We start from the raw sequence: 17,919 nt of genomic DNA, 5'->3' as shown, positions 1-17,919 counted from the left end.
CCTGGAATGCTGCATACAGTTTTGGTGTCCATACTTAAGAAAAGACATACTTGCTCTCGAGTCAGTACAAAGAAGGTTCACTCGGTTAATCCCGGGGATGAGGGGATGGACATATGAGGAGAGGTTGAGTAGATTGGGACTCTACTCATTGGAGTTCAGAAGAATGAGAGGCGATCTTATTGAAACATATAAGATTGTGAAGGGGTTGGATCGGGTGGATGCGGGGAGGATGTTCCCGATGATGGGTGAAACTAGAACTAGGGGGCATAGTCTTAGAATAAGGGGCTGCTCTTTCAAAACTGAGATGAGGAGGAACTACTTCACACAGAGGGTGGTAGGTCCATGGAATATGCTGCCCCAAAAAGCTGTAGAAGCTACATCATTACATAAATTTAAAACAGAAATAGACAGTTTCCTAGAAGTAAAGGGAATTAAGGGTTACGGGCAACGGGCAGGAATTTGGACATGAGTCTAGGTTCGGATCAGTCATGGCCCTGTGGGTAGCGGAGCGGGCCCAGGGGCCGTGTAGCCTGATCCTGCTCCTATTTCATGTGTCTAATTCTGTTAGATTCAGGAGATGGTTCTGTGATAGTAGATTGGCAGTTAGGATCAGATCAGCCATGATCTTATTGAATGGCGGAGCAGGCTCGAGGGGCCGATTGGCCTACTCCTGCTCCTATTTCTTATGTTCTAAACAGCCAGGATCATGCATCATTCCTTTAGTGTAGCACACAAACCCTAATCAGTATTTTTTTTAAATTAAAATCACACACATAGATCCTGCTGCTAGGAAAATGCCAAGTCAGAGTCATAACAGCACAGGAGGCCATTCGGCCCATCGAGACCGTGCCAGCTCTCTGCAGAGTAATCCAGTCAGTCCCATTCCCCCGCTCTATCCGTGTAGCCCTGCAAGTGCCTATCCAGTCTCCCCTTAAAAACATTAAGTGTCTCTGCTTCCACCACTTCCGTCAGCAGCGAGTTCCAGGTCCTCACCACTCGCTGCGTAAAATTGTTTTCCCTCACGTCCCCCCTGTATCTCTTGCTCAAAACCGTAAATCTGTGTCCCCTAGTCCTTGTACCATCAACCAGTGGGAATAGCCTTTCCCCGTTTAGCCTATTCAAACCCGTCATAATCTTGTGCACCTCTATCAAATCACCCCTCAACCTCCTTTGCTCGAATGAAACAAATCCAGCTTCTCCAACCTGTCCTTGTAGCTAAGATCCCCCATCCCCAGAACCATTCTGGTAAATCTCCTCTGCACCCTCTCAAGGGCCTTCACATCCTTCCTAAAGTGTGGTGACCAGAACTGGATGCAATACTCCAGTTGTGGCCGAACCAGTGCTTTATAAAAAGGTTCAGCATAACTTCTCTACTTTTGTCCTCAATACCTCTATGAAGCCCAAGATCCCATATGCTTTGCTAACCACTCTCAATATGTTCTGCCACTTTCAGGGACCTATGCACATTAACTCCCAGGTCCCTCTGTCCCTGCACACTCTTTAAAACTGTGCCATTAAGTGTATATTGCCCCTCCCTGTTCCTTCTGCCAAAATGCATCACCTCACACTTCTCTGTATTAAATTCCATCTGCCACTTGTCTGCCCATTCTGCTGCCTTTCTATGTCCTGTTGCAGTCAATTGGTATCATCCTCACCGTTTGCCACACCCCCAAGTTTGGTGTCATCGGCAAATTTAGAAATTCTACTCTGTATTCCAATATCCAGGCCATTTATATATATCAAAAAAAGCAGTGGCCCCAGCACTGACCCTTGGGGAACACCACTGTCTACCATCCTCCAGTCTGAAAAACAGCCATTTACCACAACTTGCTGTTCTCTATCCTTAAGCCAATTCCTTAATCAAGCAGCTACTGACCCACCTATTCCATGAGCCTCAATTTTGTTAACTAGCCTTCTATGTGGTACTTTGTCAAACACCTTCTGAAAATCCATGTAGACAACATCCATGGCATTCCCTTCATCAATCCTCCTTGTTACTTCATCAAAAAATTCAATTAGGTTAGTCAAACACAATCTGCCTTTTACAAATTAGTGTTGGTTCTCCTTAATTAGCTTAAATCTCTCCAAGTGCCTGTTAATTTTTTCCTACAGTATCTAACAGTACAGTATCAATACTGTAATGACTGCTTTAACATTGTTTCCTTAAAAAACCAAGTAGAAGAAATACCATTTGGCCTATCAAACCCACTTCTTCCAACAGACCATATAAAATCTGCACTGCCATTTATGCTCCTCGACTGTACTCAATCTCCTGAAGGACGTATATAACCTCAAGCTACAACTTCAAAAATGGAATTCCAAAATTTCTCCCCAACTCCCAAGGCAACCGAGTGAAAACAGGATATTAGTACTAAATAAATTCTAATACAGGAAACTCTTTGGTATCTGGCACCGACGAGACCGGGATGGTGCCGGTTGATCAAAAATTCCGGATGACGGAGAGGGTTATCTACCGAGGCTATTTTTAACAAACAAAAATTAAAAAATCAAGAAATGTGCAGTATACAGTAATTGGGTACTCACCTACAGAATGTTGTGTTAAATGGATGGTGGAAGATGCTTGATTAAAGTACAGTACTGCCAGTTGAGGGTAATCCATAACTCTAATTACTTAACAGTAAAACAAAACTTATACAGTAAACGACTGTATACAGTGCAGGAGAGTCAGAATCCTGTTATTGAGGTGTTCGGACTTCCGACAGCGCCAAGAAGCCGAGTAGTGGCAGGCTGACTAACTCGGCCACCGCGGGAGACTCGGACTCGGCAACATTTCCAGTTATTGAGTTGTTGTTTTCGGAGTATGAATTTTGCCGGTTAATAGAGGATTCCGGATATTTAGGTGCCGTTTAAACAAGAGTTTCCTGTATATTTATTTTTCATTATTGTAGCCAACAAGCAAATGCAGCTCCTTAATTTGTACTTCAATAATAGCAAGAAGCATTCCAGCTTTTACAGGAAAAAAAAGTGTTGTTCACACTACAAAGCTGAAGGTGACAGAAGCCACTACTAGTCTGCAGCTAAAAACTGCTGCTTACTACAAATATTTGACAATTTTATGGTAACATTGAAGCACAATTAGCAAAGATACAGGGCTTCATCCATCACCAATAATATACAGATGATTAAAAAAATTAAAAAAAACTGAATGCTGGAAACCTAGAACAAAAACAGAAAATGCTGGAAATACACAACAGGTGCAACGGCATTTTCTGCAGTTGTTTAAGATGTAGGCAGTGCACAGTCCGTACCAAAGACACTGGTAGGATTGTCCAAACTAGGAACCAAGAACCCGAGAGAGGTGTTTAAGATTTTTATCAAACCATGAGACAAACTTCTGATGATGAGAGAGCCACGATTCTGCTATAAAGTGGAACTGCAATAAAAGCCTGATGGGATATGGAAAAGATGACAATTCTCTTCAGCCACCAAATCTAGCAAATTAGTGAACAGACAATACAAGTGTGGGCAGCATCAGTCACCCTTACACCAAGTTTTGTGGTGTAAATATTATGCATTCTAGGGCATGCATGACAACTTGCAATATATGTATACTAGCTGGGGGGGGCCCGGCGTTGCCTAGGCTTTTTTGTGGAATGGCAGTTTACATGACCGCGCGGTTGACGGCCGGCCGCTGCTGCTCCCCCGCTCTGTGTCTCAGGCCGAGCGGTTGTCAGGGCCGGCCCGAGTGAGCCCAACTCACCTCCCGCTCCGGCGGGCTGGGAGCAGGATACTGTGCTGGAGCCGCAATGTGGGGGTTTGTTGTGCTGGTGCTGTCGGTATGAAAAAAATGGCGGCGACGTTTCGGGAGGCTGCAGGATTAGGCCCGCCCACACACTGAATGAAACGCCCCCCGTGACGCACCAATTGGTCAACCATCAGGTCACTGAACTGTAGGATTGGTCAACCATCACGTCACTCAACGCTAATGAGCGGTAGGATTGGTCAACTGCTAACGAGCAGATTTTTGTATACTGTCCGAACAATTTTTGTCTGACCAAAAAGTAAAAATGCCTATGACACTCCCCTGATCATAACCTTTCTTTTGATATAACATATGTGTAGGTACGCTCTATAACGTTAGAGAGACACAGAGAGAGACAGATTTAGTGCCTTTAATGTAAAGAAAAAACCCAGGGGGCTTCATACACCAAAATAAAGTGGGAAGCAGATACTAAGCCATGGAAAGAGATCAGGAGTGCTGGGGTGGAATGATAAAAAGCCTAGTTGAAATGAAGTCTGAGACATTACGACACAAGAGTCATGGGCGCTCTCTCAGTATAACTGGACTCACATCCTAATGTAGCACCATCTCCATTACACTTTTAACATAATTAGAAAAAAAAAGTACTGTAGTGAGAATCCCAACTCCCCCACCCCCTTGTGAAATGACGATAGGAATTGCACTTCCTGTTGTGGTATGCTTAAATTATTCTGGCACAGTATTATTTATGATGCAGCTGTTTAGTTACAATTGTCATTAGCAATTACATACTGTAGACTCAATGGGTTACTCGATCTCTTTTTAAATTTGAATAATCGAGGGCAAGTAAGCAGTTGGCACAGTAGCTAGACCAGGAAAATAAAGTTGAAGGTCATCCATCATCTTTTATTTTAAGAGGTTTAAAATGGTGGCATTAGTCTAGGCTGTTTTCCCACACTAACCATTTCCAACAACAGGATCCAGAATGAATTCAGTCACCAACTTAACATCCACGTTCAGAGCAACATTAGTTAAACCTCTCGCCTAGCCCAACACTAGAACAAAAGTTGATCTGATAATTTTGGGGGGGGGGGGGGGGGGTTTAGGGCTGGAAGAGGTTTCAGGTATAGGGAGGTGTAAAGCCATGCAGAGATTTAAATATGAGGATAAGAATCTTCAATGTGAGGTATTGGGGGGACTGGGAACCAATGTAGGTCAGTGAGGACTGGGTGATAGGTGAGCAGGACTTGGTGTGGGAGTGGATACAGGCAACGGAGTTGTAGATGAACTGAAGCTTACAGAGGGTGGAGCATGGGAGTCCAGCCAGGAAAGCACTGAAATAGTAAGTCTGGAAAAGACAAAGGCATGGGTGTCAGTGCCAAATGGACTGAGGTAGAAGCGGAGGTGGTCAACATTACATAGGTGGAAGTAGGTAGTCTTTGTGATGGGGAGCATACAAGTTTGGATATTCAGCTCAAGGTCAAATTGGAAGCCGAGGTTGCAAACAGGTTAGTTTAGCTCGAGACAGAGGCTGTGGAGGGGATGGAGCCAGTAGCAAGGGTACGGAATTATGTGTGGGGTGGGCAGTGAAAACAGTGGCTTCAGTCTTCCCAATGTTTAGCTGGAGGAGTTTTTGGTTCATCCAAGACTAACGTCAGACGAGCAGAACAACAATAGAGAGGTAGTGCCGGGTGTCATCAGTGTACACGTAGAAGCTGACCCCATATTTGCAGATTATGTCACCAAGGGGCAGCACGTAGATGAAGACGACAAGGGGGTTAAGAATGGATCCTTGGAGAACTGCAGAGGTGATGGTGTGGGCAGGAAGAGAAGTCGTTGCAAGATATAGTATGGCTACACTCGGAGTGGAACCAAGCAAGGGCTGTCCCACTGAGCTGGAGGAGATGTATTAGAAGAGAATGGCAAGTGCCGCTTGATAGCACTGTTAATGACACCTTCCATCACTTTGCTGATGATCGAGAATAGACTGATGGGGCAGTAATTGGCCGGATTGGATTTGTCCTGCTTTTTGTGGACAGGACACAACCGGGCAGTTTTCCATATTGTCGGATAGATGCCAGTGTTGTAGCTGTACTGGAACAGCTTGGCTAGAGGTGCGGCTAGTTCTGGAGCACAAATCTTCAGCACGATAGCTGGGATGTTGTCGGAGCCCATAGCCTTTACTGTATCCAGTGTGCTCAGCCGTTTCTTGATATCATGTGGAGTGAATCGAATTGGCTGAAGACTGGCTTCAGTGATGGTGGGGACCGCAGGAGAGGGCCGATATGGATCATCCACTCTTTTAGAACCCTAGGATGTAGTCCCATTAGTTTCCCCCAAGTACTTTTTCTCTACTGATATTAATTACTTTAAGTTCCTCATTAGCCCCTTGGTTCCCCACTATTTTTGGTATACATTTTGTGTCTTCTACTGTGAAGACGGGTACAAAATATTTATTTAAGGTCACTGCCATTTCCTTGTTCCCCAATACAAGTTCTCCTGTCTCAGCCTCTAAGGGACAAATGCTTGCTTTTGCTACTCTCTTCCTTTTTACATACTTGTAGAAGCTCTCACAGTCTGTTCTTATATTTCTTGCTAATTTACTCTCATATTCCATTTTTGCCCTCATCAATTTTTTGGTCATCTTCTGCTGGTTTCTAAAGCTCCTCCAATCATCAGGCTTACTACTATTCTTCACAACATTTTAAGCCTCTTTTAATCTAATACTATCCTTAACTGCTTTAGTTAGCCACGGTTGGATCACTTTTCCCATGGAATTTTTCATTTCTCAATGGAATGCATATTCATTGAGAATATTTCTTTAAATGTTTTCCACTGCTTATCTACTGTCATACCTTTTAATCTAGTGTCCCAATCTACCATAGCCAACTCGCCCCTCATACCTACGTAATTGGCTTTATTTAAGTTTTAGACTTTAGTTTTGGACTTAGAATTTCACATTAAGTTTGAGTGACATTCTTATCATATTATGATCACTCTTCCCTCGAGGATCCTTTACTATGAGATTACTAATTAACCCTGTCTCATTACACAAAACTAGACCTAAAATAGACAGTTCCCTGGTTGGTTCCATGACATACAGCTCTAGGAAACTGTTTTGAATGCATTCATTGATCAAGGTTTCCACCCCTGATCACTATTCCATGGTCCTACTGGAGGTGTGGAGAGGTTAGGAAGTCCTGGATTGGGCTCAGTTGCGATGGCTGCCATGACCCCAGCCAAGGTGGCAGGGGAAGAGCGAGTCTAAACCTAGCATCCTCAAACTACTGGAAGGGAAAAGGAAAAATATGCATCGGCCAGAAAAACCTTGATCATTTTCCAGGGTCTCTTGGTGGAAGTAATACTGTGTGGAAGACAAGTGGCGATAGGCTCACCACCAGCTGTGAGGCTTCCAGTGATAAAATAGCCAATGAGCTTCACTCTTCAGTCCCCTACGTGAAGAATGGCAAATTGGGAGAGGTATCGGAGAGCCAACACCACTTGTGGGATTGTACCCTAGCATGAATCAGCATTTCACAAGAGAACTGTGTATTCAAAACAAGCATTCGACAGCATTTAAGTCACTTTAATTAAATGGTAATAAAAGTGACGGTGTCGTTCAGTCCTGCACATTCCACATATATAAAGCTTCATATAACAGCAATGTTACTCGCTTTTTTGCATTGCCATTAACAAATATCATCACGTCAGATCTGACCTGCTAAGTGATCATGAAGTCAGTCAAAACGGGTTGGTGTTTTTTCACCCCATTATGATAAACTCTCCAAGCCTGCAGAGTTAAAATCCTGCACGTGCATTAGTAGGTCAACCGGTTTTGTATTTAAATCTGGTATTCTTCATTTGATTAACTAAATAGCGCTGAGTGCAGAGCCATCCAACTGAGCAATAACTCTGGAGGACAACCTGCTTTGAAACACTGGCACAGTCACCAATACACCCCACCCCCCCTCCAACCAACCAACACAGTAGCAAATTTGTCACATGGTGAGATGGAGTCAGACACTAGGAAGATCTCAAACCTTGGGCTGAGTTAGATGATGTCAGCCAGGTTGCTGATGGGGCCATTTCAATTGGCCTTAATAGCAATTGGCCATGGAAGAGAGGGTGGGAAACATCAGCCAGGGCTTCTGCTCCTGATCATTATCTAGTATCTCCTGAGAAAGTGGAAGTTTGTGGATGCCACATGAGGTTAACATTAGTCTCAGCTATAACAACAACCCATGATCTAACAAAACATTGATGCTCCCTGTCTAGCCATATGGGAAGGATACCAGACAACTTCCAACATATGGGGAAACATATGGGGCCAGAACTTCGGGCCCCCACGGGTGAGTACGCGCTGGGTACTCACGCGTAGGCCCAACGAAAGTGCCGGTTTCGTGCATGCACTGTGCATGCGCGGGAAACCGGAACTTCCGTTCCCTTAAAGGAAGGGGTTCACAGGTCGAACGCGTGCGCCGGAAAGGCAGCGTGTACGCCTGGAACTTCCGTTTTTTTTGCAAGTTTCTCCGGGAGGGTAAGTCTCCAGGAGCTACGCTTCTAAAAAGCAGTCGCAAGGCCTGCTTTTAACAAGGTAAGTGGTGAATTAAGTTAAATTAAAACATTTTTTCCACAGGTTTATTATTTTTATAAATACTTTAAAGAAAGGTAAGTTTATTTTTAGCCCTATTAGAAACCGTAATTAATTTTTCAAAAATTTAAATTAGTTTAAAAGTTATTTTATGTAATTTATAGTTATTTTAAAAATGTGATTTAAAAAAAAAATTGAAGTTTTAGTGATGTTTTGGGGCTGAATTGTATTCATAGATTTGACAGCTCTTCCTGTCAAATCTATGAATACAGATTCCCTGCTACCATTGGCTCTCCGTGGCCCACTTCGAACTAACTGCGCCCCTGGGATACGCAAGCACTGCGCGCTGGCAGTTGGAGGAGGCCCAGGATCGGAATCCCACGCGGGCCCACAGCACAACGGCCGGCGCGCTAGGTAAGTGCAGGTCAGAGGCTTGCACGTGCGGGAAGCCTCCGACCCGAATTTCTGGGCCATTGCAGCACAAATCACTGTTTTGGAGAGAGAAAAAAGACAAGCTGGAAAATAATTAGATGTTGAGAAGTTGTTTCCCCTGGCTGGGGAGTCTAGAACTAGGGGTTATCATCTCAGGATAAGGGGTCATCGTCTCAGGATAAGGGGTCGGCCATTTAGGACTGAGATGAGGAGAAATTTCTTCACTCGGAGGGTTGTGAATCTTTGGAATTCACTACCCCAGACGACTGTGGCTGCTCAGTCGATGAGTATATTCAAGACTGAGATCGATAGATTTTTGGGCACTAAGGGAATCAAGGGATATGGGGATCGGGCAGGAAAGTGGAATTGATATAGAAGTTCAGCCATGATCTTATTGAATGGCGGAGCAGGCTCGAGGGGCCTACGCCTGCTCCTATTTCTTATGTTCTTAATGAATAGAAAAATTGAAGGATGGAAGGCAAACAACATGTCTGCAAGCAACAGTGCTTTACAATTCCGGTCAGGAGGTGGGGATACCCGAGGTTAATTTTCACTTTCATGTTTTAGTTTTGTAGAGCCTGGGTATCTGATTTGATTTTCAGAAGCTCACGCAACTCTTGTGGCCAAAGGGATCAAACCTGCCAGTGCCTCGAAACGCACAGGTTTGCTCAACACTCAGCTGCTGCAGGACTCCATACCATTAGAGGATGCTAGAAAGCTGGTGAAATACTGAAACTACTTCGGCAGTTGAGGCAGAAAGCAAGCTCACAAGTTACGGCTTACATTTCAGTGAACTTTAGATATGGATTTTCAGTGGTGGGGCACCCAGCTTTTCCTACACCTCTTCTGCGCACTCCAAAATTAAACGCCCAAGTGGGAGTGTGTTTACAAACATGTTATGTCCTTGTAAAAGACAGCTTGTGCCTGCAACACAGGCAATCAGGGCAAGGAAATGCTTTTTTCTTGAGAAACAGCAAAAAGTATCCCTTTTCAATTTGGCCTCTCTCCATGTACAGGAATTGGTCATCACAAAACTAAAATGACAGTAAATCTTTGTCCTTGTTTCGTGTTAGCTGGGTCACAGTCAATACCAGGCAGAGATGTTTTCACATCATTTTTGCTACTTCTACTGAATAATTACTGTACCAAGGACATAATCTAAAGATAGAGACCACATAGGGACATGAGTAGGCCATTCAGCCCCTCGAGCCTGTTCCGCCATTCAATGAGATCATGGCTGATCTGCGACCTAACTCCATATACCCGCCTTTGGCCCCTATCCCTTAATACCTTTGGTTAGCAAAAACCGATCAATCTCAGATTTAAAATTAACAATTGATCTAGCATCAATTGCAGTTCGCGGAAGAGAGTTCCAAACTTCTACCACTCTGTGTAGAAGTGTTTCCTAATTTCACTCCTGAAAGGTCTGGCTCTAATTTTTAGACTGTGCCCCCAGTCCTAGACTCCCCAACCAGCAGAAATAGTTTCCCTCTATCTACCCTAACTGTTCCCCTTAATATCTTGAAATCTTCGATCAGATCACCCCTTAACCTTCAAATTCTAGGGCATACAACCCTAATTTGTGTAATAAAGCAAAATACTGCGGCTGCTGGAAATCTGAAATAAAAACAGAAAATGGTGGAAATACTCAGCAGGTCAGGCAGCAACTGTGGAGAGAGAAACAGAGTTCTGACGAAAGGTCATCGACCCGAAATGTTAACTCTGTTTCTCTCTCTCCACAGATGCTGCCGGACTTGCTGAGTATTTACAGCATTTTCTGTTTTTATTCCTAATGTGTGTAATCTCTCCTCATAACTTAACCCTTGAAGTCTGGGTATCTTTCTGGTAAACCTACGCTGCACTCCCTCCATGGCCAATATATCCTTCCTAAGGTGTGGTGCCCAGAACTGCTCACAGTACTCCAGGTGTGGTCTAACCAGGGTTTTGTATAGCTGCAGCATAACTTCTACCCCCTTGTATTCTAGTCCTCTAGATATAAAGGCCAGCATCCCATTGGCCTTTTTGATTATTTTCTGTACCTGTTCATTTTAATGATCTATATACCTGGACCCCCAAGTCTCTTTGGGCCTCCACTGTTTCTAGCTTTTCACCATTTAGAAAGTACCCTGTTCTATCCTTTTTAGGTCCAAAGTGGATGACCTCGCATTTGCCTACATTGAAATCCATTTGCCACAGTTTTGCCCATTCACTTAATCTATCAATATCCCTTTGTAATTTTATGCTTTCATCTACACTGCCTACATGCCGCCACAACCCCATAATTGTTCTGTTTGTCAAAAATCATATGTACAGTACATGTTGCATTTACATTAATTCAACTAATTTTCAATGATGTTACTATACTATCCCACCCCAAAGATTGATATTTTCATTTGCCTCTTTTTTGCAACAAAGCCCCCATATTTTATCCTCAGCTACGCTCCAACTACAACCAAGAAGGTGAACAACCTTGTCTCAAGTTTCTGCCAGTCCGACTCCAACAGTGAAGTGCGAGGGTGCTCCCTCTCCCAATCCCCCTCTATTTCCTGATCAAAGTGCGCTTGGGCCTGGAGCCTTTACTGTAGCTGAGACTGGGAACTCAGCTGGGTGGGAAGGAGAACACCACACATTAAAACTGCGTTCTACTACTTCTTCACATTGTGTTCCCACACTGTAGATAGTATTTTATACGCACAATAGTATTTGATTTTTTAAAACTAGATGCCAGAGCTCATACTCAATAGTTTCAAACAATCCCTGATGGAAGGTGCATATCTGCGGATACTGAGCGAGGCCAGAATTAGGCTTGGTTGAGAGTGCTCCTCACTACTAAATAGCCAGCCACCAATCAATGTTCTTGCGAAGAATAACTGCTTGGGTAACATAATATAGGGCTGCTGGTGCCTATGAAAATGTACCTTAGCATTAGTCACTGACTTCAGAAAAGGTACAAGAAAATTGGAGGAAAAATAAAAACTACATAAATTCACATTCAAAAGAACATTTTGCAACAGATTAAAATTTCACAATGGAAGTGTGTTTGGATATTTATTCAAGGAAGAGAACCTGCATACAGTGCAGAAACTGCCTATCCACCAGGGACATTTACATTTTAAGAAACACTTTTTTTAATGCGTCAAGAATGGAAACATTACATTATCCTTACATAGCTGTCGGTGGGGGATTCACAAGTGGTTATTCCATTTTGAGCTGTTACAGATGAGCCCCTTCCTGACCTGATGATATAACACACACAGGACTTCCAGTGTAGAGCATCACTATATAGTAATCAGAAGCTGGAAAGCTGGCTAATTTTTCACTTCCCTAACCCAGGGTGCCGAGGCCTGGCTGAGATCAGATAACTCAGCACAGACTTGACCTGAATCACTCAGCGCAACAGAGATGCTGCATTTTTCTTCTCAACAATTGTCTCATTTGCTGAAGACGATGGCTCCTTGCTGCAGTATGGTTACACAGGCACAACTCCAGTACCTCGCCAAGCTGCCGTTATTCATGGGCGAGCCTTGACTGAGTGCTTGCATTACAGGAAACTCTCTTTTAACCGGCACCTAAATAATCGGAAATCTCTGTTAACCGGCAAAATGCAGGAGTAGGTTCAGGTAAGTTTTACTTCATATATTAGTGGCAGTTCCTGGATCTGTGGCTGTGTAACTGGGGTTTGTGCACTTGTTGCTAAGCAACAGGGACGCTTGGTCTGTGGCCAGAGTTCCTGCACATGTTGCTAAGCAACAGGGAAGCCTGGATTTGTTGCTGTGTACGGAGCTCTTGTACCTTCTAACTATACCTCTCTGTAATCCGGACTTTTTGATAAACCGGCACCACGCCGGTCCCATTGGTGCCGGATAATAAAGAGTTTCCTGTACAAGGGCATCACAGTCAAGCCTGAATTTTTTTCCTTGCCCCGTGGCCACACATCTGCACTTCCACCTGGGGTTGCGGGATAGCAATCAGGAGTGGGAACCTTGGTTACACTTTTCCCCCCCTAACCCAGGATTGTTGCGATCAACTGTAACTCAACACAGACCAGGGATTGAACCTGGAACCATCTTGACCTTCATGGCTCAGCTACTCGCTGGATAAATTCACTCCGCCATCGAAGGGACTAATTACAGAATAGTACAGAACAGGAGGGGGCCATTCGGCCCATCGAGCCCACGCAGTGCTTCATTTGTTTATCCAATACAATTGCTGTAAAAAGCATGTCCCCACTGTTAAATGACAAGGGTGCTAGAAACCGAGAGCAGGATGGCACTTCCACACACGGGAACGCTCATAGTATTTTAAAATGGGAGGAACGCATACACGGCAAGCTACAGTTCCCTCACTTGAAAAATAAAAATAAAAGCTCCAGTCCTAGAAACACACGCATAACATAACTTACTTGCACCAGATGGGTTAGCAAAATGTACTGACTGAAATCTTCACTTAGTACTTTGGTGAGGATGGAACTTGTGATTCTTCAGTCAACGGCCTGCGTTTTGGGGAGAGGTGCAAGAAAATGTTAAAACTCAATCCTTGTCCCATGCTTTTATATTAAAACCTGATAACTAGCTCCACCCCCCCCCCCCCTCACGACAGGCAGCCAAATTCCAAAATTAGAGTTAACCCTGTTAAAAGCTGGAATGGTCAGCATCATCGCACTGCAGTTCTGCTGTGATACACACAGCTTTCCTTGTTTGTGGGGGGAAAAAGGCACTGAACCTACTCAATGTACTGCTGGGCAACATTAATACATAGCACAGTCACATGTAGATACATGCAAACATTCCATGGGGAGTAGGCACTGAGGATTCAAATAATGAGGCACATCAACTCCTTTTAGAAATCTACTTAAAGTATTTCCGCGCCATTGCCCATTTAGAACCTGCACTCTGAAATTCCCAACCGAAACCTCTTCACCTCTCCAACTCCCTTTCCTTCTTAAAACCCACCTCTCATCATTCCTTTAGCCACCTCTCCGAATATCTCCTGCTTTCGCTTTATGCCCATTTTTGTCTGATTTACGCTTCTGTGAAACACCTTGGGACGTTTTCCTATGTTAAAGGCACTAAGTAATTGCAAGTTGTTGTTATTTACACGTATCTCATTTGTGCAAAGTTGTTTTACTGATTAAACCTGAAGTTTTCTAATTAAAAATGCTTTGTTTCCATTTTTGACCCACCAAAAATATGCTCACAACTGGCTTTTAGACCCAAATCCAGGAATAAAAAGTTGGAACTTGTCAATCAGAAGGCCTTAAAGAGTTAATTGAAATGACTGGGTAATAGACAGTTTTGTATTACACAACAGAGGACTAACAGCTGCCTATTGCATATGAGGAACCAAAGGTCAACAACATGCACACATAGCAGATCACACATGCTGGATGGGTCACTGACACCACTGATGTACCGGAAAAAAAATCCTTGGCCGGTCTACGTCAAGCTGAGTGAATCCGATACACTTCAACAGTCAAAAAAAAAAATCACTGTCACACAGTGATGTGCACTGTTTACAGTGTTACACCTTTTTAAGGAACAGCTAATCCTCAGAGAAGAATATAAGAATGACCTGTGAAGCATTTCAGAGCTTCAAGCTCTGTGACATATGAACTGGTTCCTGGTATAAGCACCGAGAGGATAATTTAACAAGATGCTACATAGAGCGCACATCAGCATCTCAGGGGTCTGCACCGTCTATCTACCCATCCCCTGTCATAAGGCACAGTTTAAAAATTGACATATTTCCCTCTTACACTTTTAACAAGCAAACTTGAGAGTTCATTCTTGATCAATGTGGAAAATGAGGAAGAAAAGCTGACCCTGGGGCAGGGGCATAAAATCATCCAGGTTTCCTGTTTGTAATTACTATCTAGTGAACAGTAATTTGCACAAGTACTGGTGGGCCTGCTCCACTGGAACCTTAGGCAATTAAAACTTGCAAAACAACCGAGGTAACTTGAGCTTGCATCAGAGTTTACTGAACGAACATAAATAGTACCTCTGGGTTACATAGTTCTGTTTTGGGCAGCAGAAGACCATTAGTCCAGTTAGCCTACCCATACAAATCTCCCATTAAGTTCCTCACTGTGATTGTAGAATTGATAACCCTGAACTCTGTTTGCTAAAGGGAATTTATTCAGAGTTGAAAGCACAAACAGCAATGAACAGACAGGAATGGTTTGCACTGCTGTTGTTATAGCAGATAGGCTTCCGTGAGGCACAGAAACAATTGACAAACCCAATACAATGACTGCTTGCCACCTTCAACATTGCTCACTTATTAAGTGACACCATGCATATAACTAAACACTGACCACAAATGGTAGGTTAAACTGGTCACCTACTACTCCCTTCCCCCAGCTGCACAGGTGATTAAGAAGGTTATAAAAGAGGGGGGGGGGGGGGGGAAGATACAAACAAAACTCTCCATAGCCTTGGCAGTTGTCCGATACATGGCCCATTTGGCCATTCTGCATATGTGAGCCTAAACAGCGAGTCTTGGTGGGCTATTCAACCTCAAAGGGCATCACAACTGACTCCAATCCTGCTCTCACCTGACATTAACACTTTCACAGGAGTCACTGAATAGCCATCAGAACAGGAACTCTCATTGATTTCCCCCTCCCTAACTCAAAAGGTATGGAAATTACAGCACCCTAACTGAACTAAGCCAAGCCAGCACAGACCAGCAATTAAACCTGGGACCAGCTGAGGACAAAATTCCTCCTTTAATAAAAAGCGGGATAATCCCCGTTTTTCCTTCGTAACTAACTGTCCATTACCAAAATCAGGTGGGCTTTTGTTAGCTGGTCATTAACTATGGAAAAATACAAACATTCCCCCATTTTTTAATTAAAAGAGAAATTTCACCCTCGTTTGTTTGGCTCAATGCTGTGCCAAGTGATGCTTTTTTTTCCCTGCTAGGCCATCAAGGGAGAAAACAATGCACAGTTCATTTAGTAGACTGGGTTTCAAAGATGGAGCCAAAACTAAATAACTTGTTTCTATTTCTGCTCAGTTCCATTCTCATCCAACTCTCAATCCACAACTATACCCCACCCCACCCTACAGTCCTGAAAATGCTATAAAGATTTCCCTTCCTGTACCCCATGTTCAAGACCAGCTACTGTATAAGAACATAAGAAATAGGAGCAAGAGTAGGCTATTTGGCCCCTTCGAGCCTGCTCCGCCATTCAATGAGATCACGGCTGATCTTCTAACTCAACTCCACTTTCCTGCACTATCTCCATATCCCTTGACAATCAAAAATCTATCAATCTCTGTCTTGTATATACTCAACAAACAGCCTCCACAGCCCTCTGGGGTAGATAATTCCAAAGATTCACCACCCTCTGAGTGAAGAAATTTCCCATCTCAGTCCTAGATGGCCAACCCCTTATTCCAAGACTGTGACCCCTGGTTCTAGACTCCCCAGCCAGGGGAAACATTCTCCCTGCATCTACCTTGTCAAGCCCTGTAAGAATCTTGGATGTTTCAATAAGATCACCTCTCATTCTTCTGGACTATAGGCCTATTCTCCCAGTATCCTCTCTTACTGCCATAGCAAGGCTCCTAATGCCCTTTTCCAGAGTTGGCAACACCAGCAGCCACATTGCACTCATCACCAGCAGCCCCCAAGTAAACCATTTATCACTTTTATATTGTGGTTTCACTGCCATCCCCAAATCGTCACTGCTACTGCCCTGCCTTGGCTGTACCCTATTCCAGAGCCCCTACCTCAGCAGCAAAGCCCAAGAGCTGAAGAACATGCCTTACACCCAGCCTAGTTTGAATACTCAAAGTCTGCAGCTCGCTACTCAGTCCTCATTACAGCCAAATGTCCGATTATAATTTAAATATAATTTTCTTCTGGGTTTTACTGCACCTGCACCAGAATTCGCAGGATTGACAGTGCATTAGTTAAATACCAACACAAATGAGTACGTGTTTTGTTGCCGTTTTAAATTTTGGATTTCTGTCAATACACAAAGCAAGCTGTAGGAAAAAGATTAACAACAAAGTGGTGAAACCAGCTCAGTGACAGAACCCGAGCGGCGACTTACTCAACCCCCGAAACAAACGATCTACATTTAAAATCTCTACCTCTTAAAACACCTGAAATCCAAGAGAAGCCGGGTCGGGAGGCGGGGCGGAAGGGAGGAGAAAGCACAACCGTCTGGTGTATATTTTTTTATTTATAGGAAGGCGATGAGACGTTACATTTTTAGCTAAAATGTGTAGCAGGAATAATCTGGGAGTCGGTTAAAATAACTGCGATTTCAGAGCTGCTGCGCTTCATCAGTAAAGCTGCAAGCGGGAGGGGGCCGTAGGGTGCTGAAGCCGCGGCTTCTTTCACTGATGACTCTTTTGTTTGACGCCGGCCCCCGGCGGGGTTCGCAATCGCAGCCGCACCAGCGCCGCGCGCTCCCAGGTCCCGGGGTCGCCACGGAGACGGGTCCCGGGGTCGCCAGGGTGACAGGAGCCCCGAGAGAAAACTTCCACCCACCCCGCGCCCCGCCCGCCTGCCTAACGCCAGGCGGGGATTAAACTCACCGGGAAAGTGTCAGCGGGAGGAGGCCGGGGCCGGGCGCGGGGACTTTATCCGAGGGATCGAGGTGCACTTGCCTTCTGCTGCTCACAATCACCTGAGCGCCGTCAGAGCCACGACACAACAATGGCGACCGCTTCACTTCCGCTCGGTGCAACCCGATAACAATTCCCACTCAGGCGCTGTGTGCCACGTCGGGGTGAAACCGGCCCACCTCCTTCAATCACAGGAGCTCAGCGTCAGGGGTGGGCGGGGAATGCCAAACTGACAACAGGCAGAATGAGATTCACAATCGGAAAGAGTGCAAATCCATTTAAAGATAAATAAATTATTACAAAATATTTTAAAGCGCCAGATACCTCAAAATAGGTCATATTTTAATCCGGAATCAGTGGTTGTCACTCATGTAATGACTGATGGTTAGGCAGGTATGAATGATCCTGTGATTTTTCAGTGAAATCCATGCTTTGTTTTGGTGAAAACGTAAATCTTTCTTAGCTACAATAAGTATTAGTGGGTTTACAATCTACATCACTGTTTTCCAATAAAACAAGCGCCTCATAATGTTTCTGATAGCATGACCTTGAAAATAGTGTACTTTGCAAATTATCTTCTTTGTTTTTGG

General features: G+C 44.1%; 1 protein-coding gene across 5 annotated transcripts in view; it reads right to left on the bottom strand.

Annotated features, from left to right (window-relative positions):
- sar1b (secretion associated, Ras related GTPase 1B) overlaps window positions 1-17,521 on the bottom strand; it is a 53,957-nt gene extending 36,436 nt beyond the window's left edge. The window contains exons 1-2 of one of the 5 annotated variants that reach the window (XM_085995666.1): window positions 17,300-17,488; window positions 13,147-13,236 (exon numbers count right to left, since the gene is read on the bottom strand). The gene's annotated coding sequence lies outside the window, so the exon portion shown is untranslated. Of the gene's footprint in view, window positions 1-13,146; window positions 13,237-16,849; window positions 17,075-17,299 lie in introns of those variants that run through there. The other 4 variants (XM_085995668.1, XM_085995669.1, XM_085995670.1 and 1 more) reach the window with 4 other exon arrangements.
- Window positions 17,522-17,919: the final 398 nt, after the last annotated feature.

This window comes from Somniosus microcephalus, chromosome 8, assembly GCF_052327205.1.
Source record: "Somniosus microcephalus isolate GS21.2 chromosome 8, FLI_Smic_1.0, whole genome shotgun sequence".
NCBI lineage: Eukaryota > Metazoa > Chordata > Chondrichthyes > Squaliformes > Somniosidae > Somniosus > Somniosus microcephalus.
This window is presented reverse-complemented; position numbering and strand designations above follow the sequence as displayed.